The sequence below is a fragment of the Triturus cristatus genome, chromosome 9 (assembly GCF_964204655.1).
Source record: "Triturus cristatus chromosome 9, aTriCri1.1, whole genome shotgun sequence".
NCBI classification, from domain to species: Eukaryota; Metazoa; Chordata; class Amphibia; order Caudata; family Salamandridae; genus Triturus; species Triturus cristatus.
This window is the reverse complement of record NC_140592.1, coordinates 733,646,132-733,659,824: the sequence shown is the minus strand read 5'-3', so window position 1 is coordinate 733,659,824 and position 13,693 is coordinate 733,646,132.

The following is a 13,693-nucleotide window of genomic DNA, read 5'->3' as shown; positions in this document are numbered from 1 at the left end:
ATTTGTTACTAGGTCTCTATGAACAGTGCGCCAAAAGTAAAAAAAATTAAAAATTCAGCCTTGAAAAGATGAAGCGCTGCAAATGAAGCAGCTGTGAACCTCTCTTCAAGCCGGCGCACAAAGTAAACAAAAACACTAATCACTACAATCCAAAAAACGCGAGCAGCAGAGGCAAATACAAGTTTTTCTTACCATGTCCTAATGGTGATGAGAAACATGCATCAACCCAGACGGAGCTTTTCCTCTCAAACCCTTACATACATTGAGTTAGAGTAAGTTAGCCAAACCCCTGCCTCAAGGAGTTACTATGATCGCTCCAAATCTAAAGAAACCAGTCAAGATGTCAATGACGCAAATAAATCCAGTCATGTCAATGACAAATAGGAACTGCTGAAAACCCGTTCTCTCCTCAAGGTGCATTGCTTTTACCTGTAACTAAGCTTCCTCTATGGGCTTGGTACAGCAGTTCGGTCTCTGATGCCTCTCAAGCACTGCTGCTGACTTCGGGACTCCTCGGCATATGCCTTGGGGTGGCCAAGATAGCTGAACATAATCATGGCGTGGAGAGTGAGGCGGGGGGTGTACCGTTTGACCAAGCTTTGGGTGAGGGCCCAGGAGCGGCCAGCCTCGTAGGCCTAGTGTGCAGACACCAAGCGCCAACTGCAAGCAGAACTGGCACCACTGCAGAGGTGGGCAGTAGCAGGCCAGCCCACAGTAACAGAGCAGCCCAGGCAGCTCTCCACACAGTGTCGCACAAGCACCAAGGTCACGTTCCGGCGCCCGGCTGCTGGAACCATCATGGGCCGCTGCATTAGGCTAGCAAATGATTGAATAAGTACAAAGACTAGTGTAGTCCTCTAAAGGAATACATAATAAAGTTAGTGGGATCGGGAGAAAAATAATAAAAACCTGAAATGGTTGAGAGAAGAGAGACGAACACTTTCCTCTGAACCATGTTTTGAAGTTTGGACAGGCAGAGAACACCCCAAAAAGGGATATATGCAGAGAAAACACTGCAACGATATGAAGTTGACATGGTAAAAAACTGTAAGACCGTGAAAGTGATCGCGATCAAGCGCAGCGAGTGATGCGCTTATTGAGCAGGACGAGGAAAGCCATATGGCACCTCTGCTCGTAAGCACGCACCCGCGCACACAAGCTGTAGGCCGGCCATGGTAGCATTTAAGCCCTTACTAAAAGTCTCACCTGACCAGCGCATGCGCTGGGTCAGGCGAGACCTAAAGACCAGCTTCAAGACTAGTTTACCTTCTTGTATTGTGTTGCAGCCTGGTCCAGACCACCTTGCGCCTCTGGCCCACGGGTCTTTATGGGTGGGTGGGATGATGAATGATTTATAAAGCGCGACAAATAACCTGAGGTAACTAAGCGCTGCCTTCGGTATAGGTTGCTCGGGGTAAACACTGCAGTACAGTTAAGCTGAGAACAGCCACGTTTTAAGGCCTTTCCTGAATGAGGAGACTGGGCTCTTTTTTCCAGAAGGACTGTTCGAGAGTTCCATAGGCAGGCAGTTGTAGCCGTAAAGCTCTTACCGCCCCATCTGGCCCTGCTGACTCTAGGAACAAGTACATTTCCCAGGTTGGTGGACTGGAGGGCTCCAGCACGTGTAGAGGTTTTAAAAATTGCCATATGGTTTTGCCCAGTTATTGAGGGCTTTAAATGCCATGCATAGATATTTAAATTGAATTCTTAGCTACAGGTAGCCAGTGGAGTCGGGCCAATGACGAGGCGATTGAATTAAATTTGGGGATGCCCAGCATCACTTATAGCTGCCATTCTGTACTGTTGTAGTTTATTCATGCTACACTTGGGGGTGCTAGATAAATGGGCCTTTCAGTAGTCCAGTCGTGAGACAATAAGCACCGTTACAACCTCCTTTAAGTCTAAAGGTTTTGCCAGAAGTATTTCTCAGCATTTTCAAGATGAAGCATGCGGAGGTGGTTGAATTGATTTGTGCCTCAAATGACAGCTTGGTGTTAAAGATTACTCCAAGATTTTTGTCCAAGCACTGGTTTGGGCAGGGTGCCAAGTTGGACTGGCCACCAACTATCCAAACAGTTGGATTGTTCCCTAGCAACAAAACTTGTCTTAGCTGAGTTTAACTTTAGGCAGTTATCGGACATCCAGTTGGCAATGTGGCTCATACATTCATGGAACCAAATGGCTGTCTGGCTGGACTGCTTACTGAGACGATGATCCGAGTGTCGTCTGCATATGGCACCAGAGTAAATCCATAGCTTTTTACTAGTCTAGCCAAAGGGGTGAAATACAGATTAAAAAGGGTAGGGCTCAGAGGAGCCCTGTCGGACTCCACAGGGCAGCGTGAGGGTATACAATGTTACCAAGGGCCACCTCCTGGGATCGTTCCGACAGTAAAGAGCCCCAACAGAGAGAGCGCTTCCCCCTGATCACAATGGAAGTGAGTCGCTCCTGCAGCAGCCCATGGTTAACCGTATCCAAGGCTGCTGACCGGTCCAGGAGGATCAGAGCTACGTTCTCCCCCACCATCTAGTATCATACGGAGTTCCTCCGTGGCAGTGATAAAGGCCCGCTCAGTACTATGCTAAGCACGGAAGCCAAACTGGGAGGAATCAAGAATTGTATTTTCGTTGACAAAGACAGTTCGGTGTTAATCGCCCTTTCAATCACCTTTGCCATGAAGGGGAGTCTAGATCTTGGCCTGTAATTAAAGGTCTCCTTAGCGTCCAGGTTTGGTTTCTTAAGAGGAAGAACACTTTCTTCTATTCTGTGGGAAATTTACCAGTTAAGAACATTGAATTAACAAGCATTTGCAATACAATAGGTCTCGCATTAATAAGAGTTTGAGCTATTGGCATTGTAAAATTACAATGCCTTTTATTTATGTTTTGGTTTTAAAACAAATAAAAGGCATAGTCATATACAATGTCAGTAGCATAAACTCGCATAAAAGCAGTGTGGAGTGCAGCAGTGTGCAGCAGTGTGCGGGGTGCAGCCTTTGGGAGCATTTTCTGAAGCCCTTACATAAGTCTCACTGAGCGGTCGCTTACGCGATAGCCAGGCGAGACCTAATGAATGGGTCCTTGTGTAACTAACCTAACTGGTGCTCAGATAAAGCGCTTTGGGTCGAGTTCGCGGTATATAAAACTGCAAATATATATTTTTTTAAATGTTTGCGTGTAAAGCTCCCTGCAGGCTAAATGGCCCTGACCGGCTGACTGTCATACATGGCATGTGGCCAGTTGGCAGCTGGGTCTGCCCGCACCACTCACTGCCAAGTGCCCGAGATTTGAGGGTGGAAAACACCAGTTATAATGTGTCACTGGAGACTGGCGTGGAGGAAACCCCTGCGTCAAGGGCCGCGTTCCCTCCACACCCAGTGTGCGCTGACCGATAAACCATGGCCGAAGGACCGTCCCGTGTCAGCGACAGAACCTTCCAGAATGGAAAAAGGCATGAATTCTTATGCCCCTCCCCCTTCACGCTTTACCTGATCTCGAGACCCCCACCTCCCCTCTGCTCCTTGGCCACCTGCTAACACCAAAATGAATAGGGATTACATATTTATGAGGCACTGGGCTCCCCGGGGAGGATTGAAAAGTGCTTTTACGGGTGAGCTGCACATTAGCAGGCAATTACAGCCTGGTCATGGTTTCATATTCGCCCCGGGATGAGGTGACGAGGGCTGAGGGGGGACAGCCGGGCGCTGGATGTGACCAGGGCCGTGGCAGAGCTGCGCGTCATGGGCCGAACTGCTGGGAAGTAAGTGAACGAAAGACCTTGGGCTGAATAGATTAACCAGTAACATACATTTAAATGTTGTGTATTTTTCCCTTGTTGAAAGTTCTGTGTATTACAAGGCGTTCGTATACAAGCGCTTCAGATGTTATAAGGATGGGGCACAATGTAAGGATGGATCAAGGCGGCAATAAAATGAAACGCAATATAAAACCTAATCACGTACGTAAAACAACCTGAAAGCAAAATGCCTTCCAGGGAAACGTAGGAGGGGAACAATTCTTTTGGGATTCGTAATTAGATGAGGATAAAAAATTGCTCACTTGTTTAAGAACGTTCAGCTCGAGAGGAGGGGAAGAGAATGACAAGGAGAGACACCGGAAGAGAGGGTGGGTAGAGGAGCGGAGGGAACAAGAGGGGAAGATGAAGAAAGTGAGTGGGGGAGAAGGAGAGATAGGAAACTAGAAGAAAGGGAGGATCAGCATGAGGGGGATGAGCTTGAGGGAGAGATGAGAGAGGGAAGAAGAGAGCCATGGAGGCGGGAGTAGATGGCATAAAATATGGTGAGGAAGCAAGAGACGGTAGTAAGGAAGAACTTTTTTTAGTTGCCTGTTGTGAGCAAGGAGAAACAAGACAAACCTGGCGGAGTGTGGCACGTGAGCTTGGCAGGGGCGGGGGAGCGCATTCCGGGCGGGGGAGTGCTTTCCAGGCAGGGGAGCGGACCCTTTGAAGTGAGATGCCAAACGGATTGCATGGCAGCACGATGCATGTGATTGTGCGCGTGCTCACCGTGCAATCCGCTTTTGGGAGCCCCTTACTATAGTCTTGCATAGCACTCGCTTACGCGATAGCTAGGCGAGACCTAAAAATCGCTGTTAGTGGGATGGCAATGATTTGCAGTGATCTTTTAGGAGGGCATGGATCTAGTGGGGAGCCCAAATTGGTCATTGCGATATTTTGCGGTTTGTTCCACAGTTAATGTAGAAAAGGAGTAACTGATTCAAGGGAGTCTTGTGTCAAGTCCTGATGGGACTGCTTGTATTTTGTTATGCTGGGCCGATGTCTGGGCCGGCTGGTTATCTTGCTGTGCAAACAGGTCAAAAACGGACATAACTTATGTTGAAAGGAGTCAGCTAGCGAATTGAAGAATTCTTGACGAATATTGATGTCTGGCGCATTCGGCAAGTTTGCAAGGTTTTTTTTTACAGTGCTGGGCAGTTATTGGCCACTTTGATTTCCTTAGCGAAGTGTGCAGCCTTTTCCATGAGGAGGAGTTTAATAGCTTGAGGGAGGTCTTCTATTCCATTCTGGTCTTTGTATTATTTTTAAGTCTCCACTTCCTCAGATTTGCGGCAGAGTAGTTTGTGTGATTTCAATGAGTCATTGAACCAGAGTTCCGACGGTAACCTCCTGGATCAGAGACATTGTTTAGGGGGCGCTAGTTGTATCATGGCGGAGTCAAGCCATACAGGATATTGAGCCGAGGCATGATCGGGTCAGAGGATAGGTCATGTAAGCTTTCTTAAAGGGTGGGGTTGAGGGAGTTGGCCACAACTTTCTTCTAAGGGCAACTGACATAGCGTTCTCTGGGAATTTTGAATTAAATTGAGCCGTAGTGAAATGTCAACTAGGACTGCTTTGTGGTCTGACCAGACCAAGTACAACACTACAGTCCAATTAAGAGTATGGGTTATCTGAGAAGATCCCATCTAAACAGTGCCCAGCTCTAGGAGTTGGTCCTTTTACCAGTTGGCACAATTCAGCACTGTCCATATGGTCTAAGAGTGCTTTTGTCTCAATGGCGACAATTTTTTTTCAAAATGGAAGTTAAAATCCCCTCGCACTGAAATTTGGGTGCTCCGCTTTGTGTGCTAGCAAGGTGTCTAGGTTGTCAAGAAAAGAGACCTTGGGTTTGGGCGGTCAGAGTAGAATCCCGCTAACAGAGCGTTGGCCATTCAATTCTAAAATTAAGCGATTGTCCTTAATGACCACATTTGTTTTAATAGAAGACTTAAAACTGGCCTTAACAACAAGGGCAATAACCCTAACTTTTTTCCTCTAACTGATCTAGCTTGTGGATTTTATATCCTAAAGGTGGGGCCAATTAAAGATCTGGGTCCGAAGAGGCATCTGCCCAAGTCACTGTAACAAAGGCTATTTCGATCTGGTTTGATTCCAGGAATTCTCGGAAGGAGACAGCATTCTTGATTGATCTAGCATTGCTGAGGGCACAGGGTACCTTTGTGATGTATTTTAGGATGGTGTAGATGGTAGGGTGAGCTGGGCAGTAAGGCCGCAGTTGTAACAGCACTATCCTGAATCAAGTGGGTATAAATGCGTGAGCCAGAGCACAACTCATCCCCTGGAGCTCCACGAGTGTATTGAGACTATAGTGTAACATGGGTTTCCGACCATGGGCTTCTGAGCCCATACCAGTGGCATGGCTGGCACAGAGAACGTTCCGAGCGCAGACAGGCTTGCCTTTGACGCTTTCGGGATTGGCCCATCTGAAGTAGTGGCGTGCTGGGCAGCGCTCCAACACCGGAAAGCGCCGTGACTCGCTCCTGTCCCTTGGGCTGAGTGGTCACTCCCCAGTGTCTTCCTGCATCAGTCGGTATCGTTGCTTGGCTGCCTATCTGCTCATTTGCCTCATTATTGCTGCCTGCTGTGTGCCTGGTTGCCGCGCTGAACATTTTGCATTTCTGTACTTTAAAAGCGCTGCTTTTTCAGCATTTCCGCATTTCCGCTGGGCTCCGCCTCCATTTTGCCTGTGTTGTTGTTGTGCTGATCTCTAGCCCGCCCCGCCTCCCAGCTGAGACGCCCTCGCCCCTCCCCCTCCACTACCCATATATGACAACAGTTCCCGCGCGCAGCGATCGCGCCGAAGGTGCGCCAAAGGTAAGCCTGTCTACGCCCGTCCGCGCCTGGACCGCGCCCAGCGCCAGACCCCCTGCCCCTCGCGCTGCCCAGCCCTCCCGCATTACCTACGATGCCGCCACCCTCCTAGCCCTTAATCCCGGTCGCGCCCCCAACTGCGTCCAAGCCGCTCCTGGACACACCCATGGACCTTTCTCTTGCTACTCCTGCAAATTCAGCGGCACCGACAACATCTCCGCTACAACCACACCACAGATTCCCGACCCCAACCACCTACAATGCATCCTTCTCAACACCCGATCTGTCCACAGACACGCCATTGACCTATGGAATCTACTAGACACCACCTCCCCGGACGTCGCCTTCCTAACGGAAACCTGGATGAACGCTTCCTCCGCCCCAGACATCACCATTGCCATCCCTGAAGACTATAAGATCACTCGCAAAGACCGTACCAGCCACACAGGAGGAGGAATCGCTATCGTCCATAAGAAATCAATCCGCATCTCAACCAGCTCTGACGCCAACCTCGCCAACTCCGAACACCTTCACTTCCAGATCCACATCGACCCCAAGACCACACTCAGAGGCACCCTCCTCTACAGACCACCAGGACCCCGCGCAAAATTCAGTGAAGACATCACGGACTTCATCACTCCACACGCGATCCCCTCCAAAGAATACATCCTTCTGGGAGACCAACTTTCACCTTGAAAAGATCAACGACCGCAACACCACCACCCTCCTGGACAACCTCGCCAACCTCGGACTTAAACAACTGGTCACTTCCCCCACCCACATCGCAGGTCACACACTCGACCCCATCTTCTCCTCCAGCAATCATGTCTCCTTCAGCCACACTACGGATCTCCTCTGGACTGACCACAGCTGCGTTCACTTCACCTACAACAAGCCCAAACCCACCAACCACCTCCAACCGACTCTGCAAAGAAACTGGAACAAAATCACCACCGACCAGATCTCCTCATCGCTCCTTCTAAACACCCCAGCCCACTCCTCGGACCCAAACCTAGCCGCCGCCAACTTCACCCTATGGCTATCCAACACCGCCGACACCTTAGCACCACTGAAAAAACGTCAAAGCAAACCTGGCAACAAGAAGGCCTCATGGTTCAACGATGATCTTAAGAAGTCCAAGAAACTCTGCCGCACCCTTGAAAAAGCATGGAAAAAAGACCCAACCACCAGCACCAAGGACACCTTCAAAAACGCCACCCGCACTCACCACCAACTAATCCGAAAGGCCAAGAAAACAGCATTCAAGGATCAACTTGACAACAACGCCCACAACAGCAAGGAACTTTTCAACATCGTCAAGGAGTTTTCCAATCCCTCGGCCAACTCCAACGACATCACCCCCTCTCAAGCCCTCTGCGACTCCCTAGCCTCATTCTTCCATAACAAGATTGCAGACATCCACAACAGCTTCGACAACCAACCCGGAGCCCAACCCACCCAACCACATGCTGAACACTCCCCCCGCGAACACCCTTAACGACTGGAACCCAATCTCCACTGAGGACACCATCCGCCTAATGAACTCCATCCACTCAGGATCCCCCACAGACCCATGCCCTCACCAAATCTTCAACAAAGCAGACTCCGTCATAGCACCGCACCTCCGAGACGTCATCAACTGCTCCTTCAACTCCGCCACCTTTCCGGAAACCTGGAAACACGCTGAACTCACCGCCCTTCTGAAAAAACCCACAGCGGACCCCACCGAACTCAAAAATTACCGCCCCATCTCGCTCCTTCCATTCCCGGCCAAAGTAATCGAGAAAGCTGTCAACAACCAGCTCGCCGCTTTCCTCGAAGCCAACAAATCCCTCGACTCCTCACAATCTGGCTTCCGAGCAAAACACAGCACTGAGACCGCCCTCATCACAGCAACAGACGACATTCAAACTCTACTGGACAATGGAGACAGTCGCCCTCATCCTCCTCGACCTCTCTGCTGCATTCGACACAGTCTGCCACAGCACCCTTTTACAACGCCTCACCAACATCGGAATACATGGAAAAACACTTGAATGGATCACTTCGTTCCTCACCGGAAGAACCCAGAGAGTCCGCCTTCCACCATTCAAGTCCGAGGCCACCGAAGTCATCTGTGGCGTACCACAAGGATCCTCTCAGCCCCACCCTCTTCAACGTATACATGAGCCCCCTCGCGACCATCGCCCGCCAACACAACCTCAACATCATCTCTTACGCGGACGACACTCAACTGATCCTTTCTCTCACCAAGGACCCCAGCACCGCCAAAACTAACCTACACGAAGGAATGAAAGAAGTTGCTGCATGGATGAAACACAGCCGTCTGAAACTGAACTCAGATAAAACAGAAGTCCTCATCCTAGGTACATCCCCCTCTGCATGGGACGACTCTTGGTGGCCGGAAGCCCTTGGAAAAGCACCCATCCCGACAGACCACGCACGGAACCTAGGCGTTATCCTGGATTCTTCACTTTCAATGAACAGACAAGTCAGCGCCGTATCCTCATCTTGCTTCAACATTCTTCGCATGCTCAAAAAAACATTTCGATGGATCCCCACCGAAACCAGGAAAACAGTCACCCATGCTCTAGTCACGAGCCGACTGGACTACGGAAACACCCTCTACGCAGGCACTACCGCTAAACTCCAAAAGAAACTCCAACGAATCCAAAACGCCTCAGCCAGAATCATATTAGACATCCCACGCAACAAACACATCTCTGGTCACCTGAAAGACCTCCACTGGCTACCCGTCAATAAGAGAATCACTTTCCGACTGCTAACCCACGCACACAAATCACTCTACGACATCGGACCAGAATGCCTCAACTCAAGACTGTCCTTCTACACCCCCTCCCGCCAACTACGTTCCTCCAGCCAAGCCCTCGCCACCGTACCTCGCATCAACAAGACCATGGGAGGCAGATCCTTCTCTTACCTGGCTGCTAAAACATGGAACTCACTCCCCACTCACCTTCGCCTTACCCAGAACCACCTAGCTTTCAGAAAGCAACTTAAAACGTGGATATTTGACAAGTAATCCTCCCCCCCTCCTTAGCGCCTTGAGAAACTCTGGGTATGTAGTGCGCTATATAAATTCTGACTTGACTTGACTAGGCTAGACCGTCACCCGATTGAAGTGGACAGCTGGCCGGAAGTAGTGTAAATGCCAAGGGGAGAAAACAGTAACTCTCTGCATTAACTGGGTCGAAGACCCGGCAGCGAAGCAGTGTTAGTGCAATTATCTTGCGAGATGCCCCTGAGCGAGTCTAACTGGTGCAAGTAGATTGAAAAACAAATTCGCATAATTAAGTCTAAAACTGCTTTTTACAATAAACTTGCAGATTGGGAAAACTTTCGCTGTATCCCGCACTTTGGAATAGCCTGTGTCCAGGATGATCTAAGCAGCACATTGCTTACTGCGTCCACGTACCTTTGCCAGATGGGCTGCAGCAGATCCCCTACCAGTATTGCCTCTTGGGTCTTTTTGGGGGTGGGGGTTCCAGATTGGCTGCTGGCACACATGGCTAAATCTGCCTTAGTCATTGGCAAGCACCTCCGGCTCCCGGGGAGGCAGGCGTTTAGGACCAGTGCTCCATCTGCAGATGGGTCAGCCTCCTTGGACCTCTCATTGGCCCTGCCATAGTAGTCTCTTGGGGTCTCTAGATTGCCAGGTATCCAGAGGTCAACCAACACTCGCGCAGGACGCAGTCTTCTGCCCTGCAGGTCCTTCTGCGTTCTTCAGTCCTGGGCTTAGAGTCAGGTTCCAGCAGGCAGATTGTCTGGTCCACGCAGAAGTTCTATAGTATTGGGCATATACATCTCTGAAAACTCAGGTTGCAAGATTTATGGATTTTGGCACTCTGGCCGATGCTCTGCCACGGGGCGTCTTAGTCATCCATGTTGCTTGCCACACCTCCACATTTATTGTACTTCTGATTTTTTGAAGGGTTTTGTTTCCTCAATCACTAGCTTTTTCCTGCTGAACAGGCCACTTAATTTGATTTTTCTAGACTAGCTACTGGTTTCTGGAAATTGATCATCCATGGCATTGACAGTAAGTACCTGGCTGTCATGGAAAAGGAAAGAGTGCTTCTATATTTAAGATCTCATTGCAAACATCTGCTGCCACCTCAGTTAAGAAACATCAGAAATTCTTTAACTAGCTGAATATTTCCAGAACAGTCACATATGCCCATTACTGAAAAGAGATTTGGACCCGCTGAACCCAGACTACAGACCAATTACAAATGGACCTTTCCCGGGACCAACTGATAGAAAAGCAGCATTCGCCCAGATGTCACAATTCATTGGAGAATGCCATACTTTGACATCCATACAGGATTCGACCCATAAGAGGGACAATCAGTCCATGCCATCTGAAGAACAGTTGACTTTAACAGGGTTGCTGCACTACTTCTCTTGGACCTCTCGGCTGCCTTTGACAGTTGACCAGGACACTGATACAAAGACCCTATGATGCCAGCATGGCAGGGACTGCTCTAGACTGGATCACACCCTACCTTTGCGACAGCACTGTCATCCATAACCCCCATTTCTCTTCCAAAACTACTTCCAAACTACTTCTGAAAAGCAGGGGGTCACTCAAGGTTCTAATCTTACCCATGCTTTCCAACATCTACATTAAGTAAATACACTGGCATGGGTCAATCAATTTCACTTGGTGTGCTTTAACTATGCAAATTTTGACCATGAAAACCTAGACACCTGATTTTAATTGGCAGCGACATTGCCGATGGTTTTATTTGAGGAGTGGGCTCACAGATAACTCATTGGAGCACAATCTCGCCTCATTTTTCTCCTACTCATCTTTCCTGATCACTTCTACACCACTAGCTCCTCACCTGCATTCCACCCATACGGCTGGGGGGGAAAAAATTAATGCCAAAGAGCCCCGCATAGGGTTCCAGTCAGGCATTGCAGCACTGGCCTGACGCGGAGCAAGCCAGATGAAGCATGACACCCAACTGGTGTGAGGGCCCCCACTTCCCATTATTGAACATGGGTGGCACATCCATCTCTGTTCAAGCAACTAAACTATGGAACTCCTTACATTAGAACATAAGATCAAGATAACCACATCTTAAAAACAGAAGAATTAGCTCCACCCCACAACCATACACAAACAGAAATATACTGCATATCCATCTGTATACAAGCATTTATTAGTACTATAGATTGTACCCACGAGTATTGCTTTGTATAAACATGTTAAGTTTTACAAATGTACATATGGTTACATTCTGTTTTTAACATGTATGTGACTGCCTAAGTATTTATACAATTCAATAGTGAAGCAATTGTAGATCCAAGATTGAAATAAAATCAGTGTTAAGTGAAACACCTAAAAGCTGGAGTTTAATGCATCTTTACATGTACTACCTTCCTTTATGCATCTATACATCTTCAAAGCACTTATGGCTATAAGTATTGCTTTCCCTCCAATTCAGCATATCCAATGCACTACCCAATTTTACCATAAACTGCTCAATCTATACTCTACCTCAAACCTTTCTACAACTCTTTCCACTGCACCTCATCTATCACTATACCTCAATATAGTCTGTTGATGCATGGATTTCCAACCCCACATTACTAGGATTCCCAAAATAACCCTTTCTAGACCCTTGCATCATCTCTGCCTTATTACAATCCCCCCAAAAAGCCTTACCTTCCCCTCCTATGAGCCCCAAAACATCCCACCATCCTTTTCATTCCAGACCATATCCACCAAGAGAAAATTCATTTCACTACACTAATCCACCACTATATATATATATATATATATAGAGCAAACCCCAATCGCTCAATCCTTCTCAATCCAACTAACAGACATCAACCACTCAAATGACTCATTTCACCATACTAATGCGACACTGGTCCTTTATGGGTTCCGGTGTAGTGCGCTACTTGTCGAAAAAGCACGTCCATAACTCACGGGTATGAAGACGAAATGTGCTATATAATGCACATACAATACAGATATTTAAATATACAGTTTAAGTAAATCTCACCCAGCTTTTTACCTCCATATGCTGTTAATCTGCTCAGCTGTTGGTCTGAAATGAAGTCACTCAAGCACAAATACACATATCCGGCTTTTCATAAATACATGGTCTGTATTATCAGTAAAACAGAACTGGCAGCCATACTTCTAATTTAGCCCATATTTCTTCAAGGAAACTGAACACAAGTGGTTACCAAATAAAAAACCTCAGCCTCTGACCACCTAGAATGGTAATCTGCCACAATAGCATATTTGGGACTAGTTTCCAAGAGGTGCAAGGCCCGAGATATCCAAACCTATTTTCCTACAAGGGCATTGTTGGTTACCACAAGCAGGTACACCAGTTTATGACTTGCTACCCAGAGCATGGCGTAGTTTCTAATGCTAGACATCTTTCCATGTCTGGCCCTCAATATTCAGCCTTTTGTTGCAATCCCAATATGGCCTTGTTTAACAGACTCCGGAATATTGAGGTGCTACCAAATTGTAATTTCTCCAAAACCGGTCAGCCACCAGCGATTCGGTACAATAGTACAGCACAATCAGACCCCTCATCTTTCCTTGGCCACCCCCTTAAGCACATTTCATGCCCTTTGGAGACCATTCTTTCAGCCCCCCCCATGCAAGATGCAGCTGTTGGCAATCATACTGAAACAAGCCACCATCCATCCTCTTTCGCTCCATTCCTCATGACCAGACTTAACCTAGCCAGACAGCTAAAACAATCCTGATCCCAGAGACATTCCATCCTGTAGCAAGATCAGTCTGACATACTTATCTAGATGCAAGACCCGCCCCCCCCCTCCCCCCAAATGACCACCAACAGACCAAAGCTTCACGGTCAATGGACAAACCCTCACCAATGTCTTGATGCACTAGTAATTGTGACCCAACACCCCATTACTAATGATCAAACCTGGGCTGCTTAATCTCGATTACGGAGCGGATTACAAATAGACCTTTCCTGGGCCAAGTCATTGGCAGCATTACATTTACATGAAGTCATTACCAGCACTGATCAGTCAATTTCAC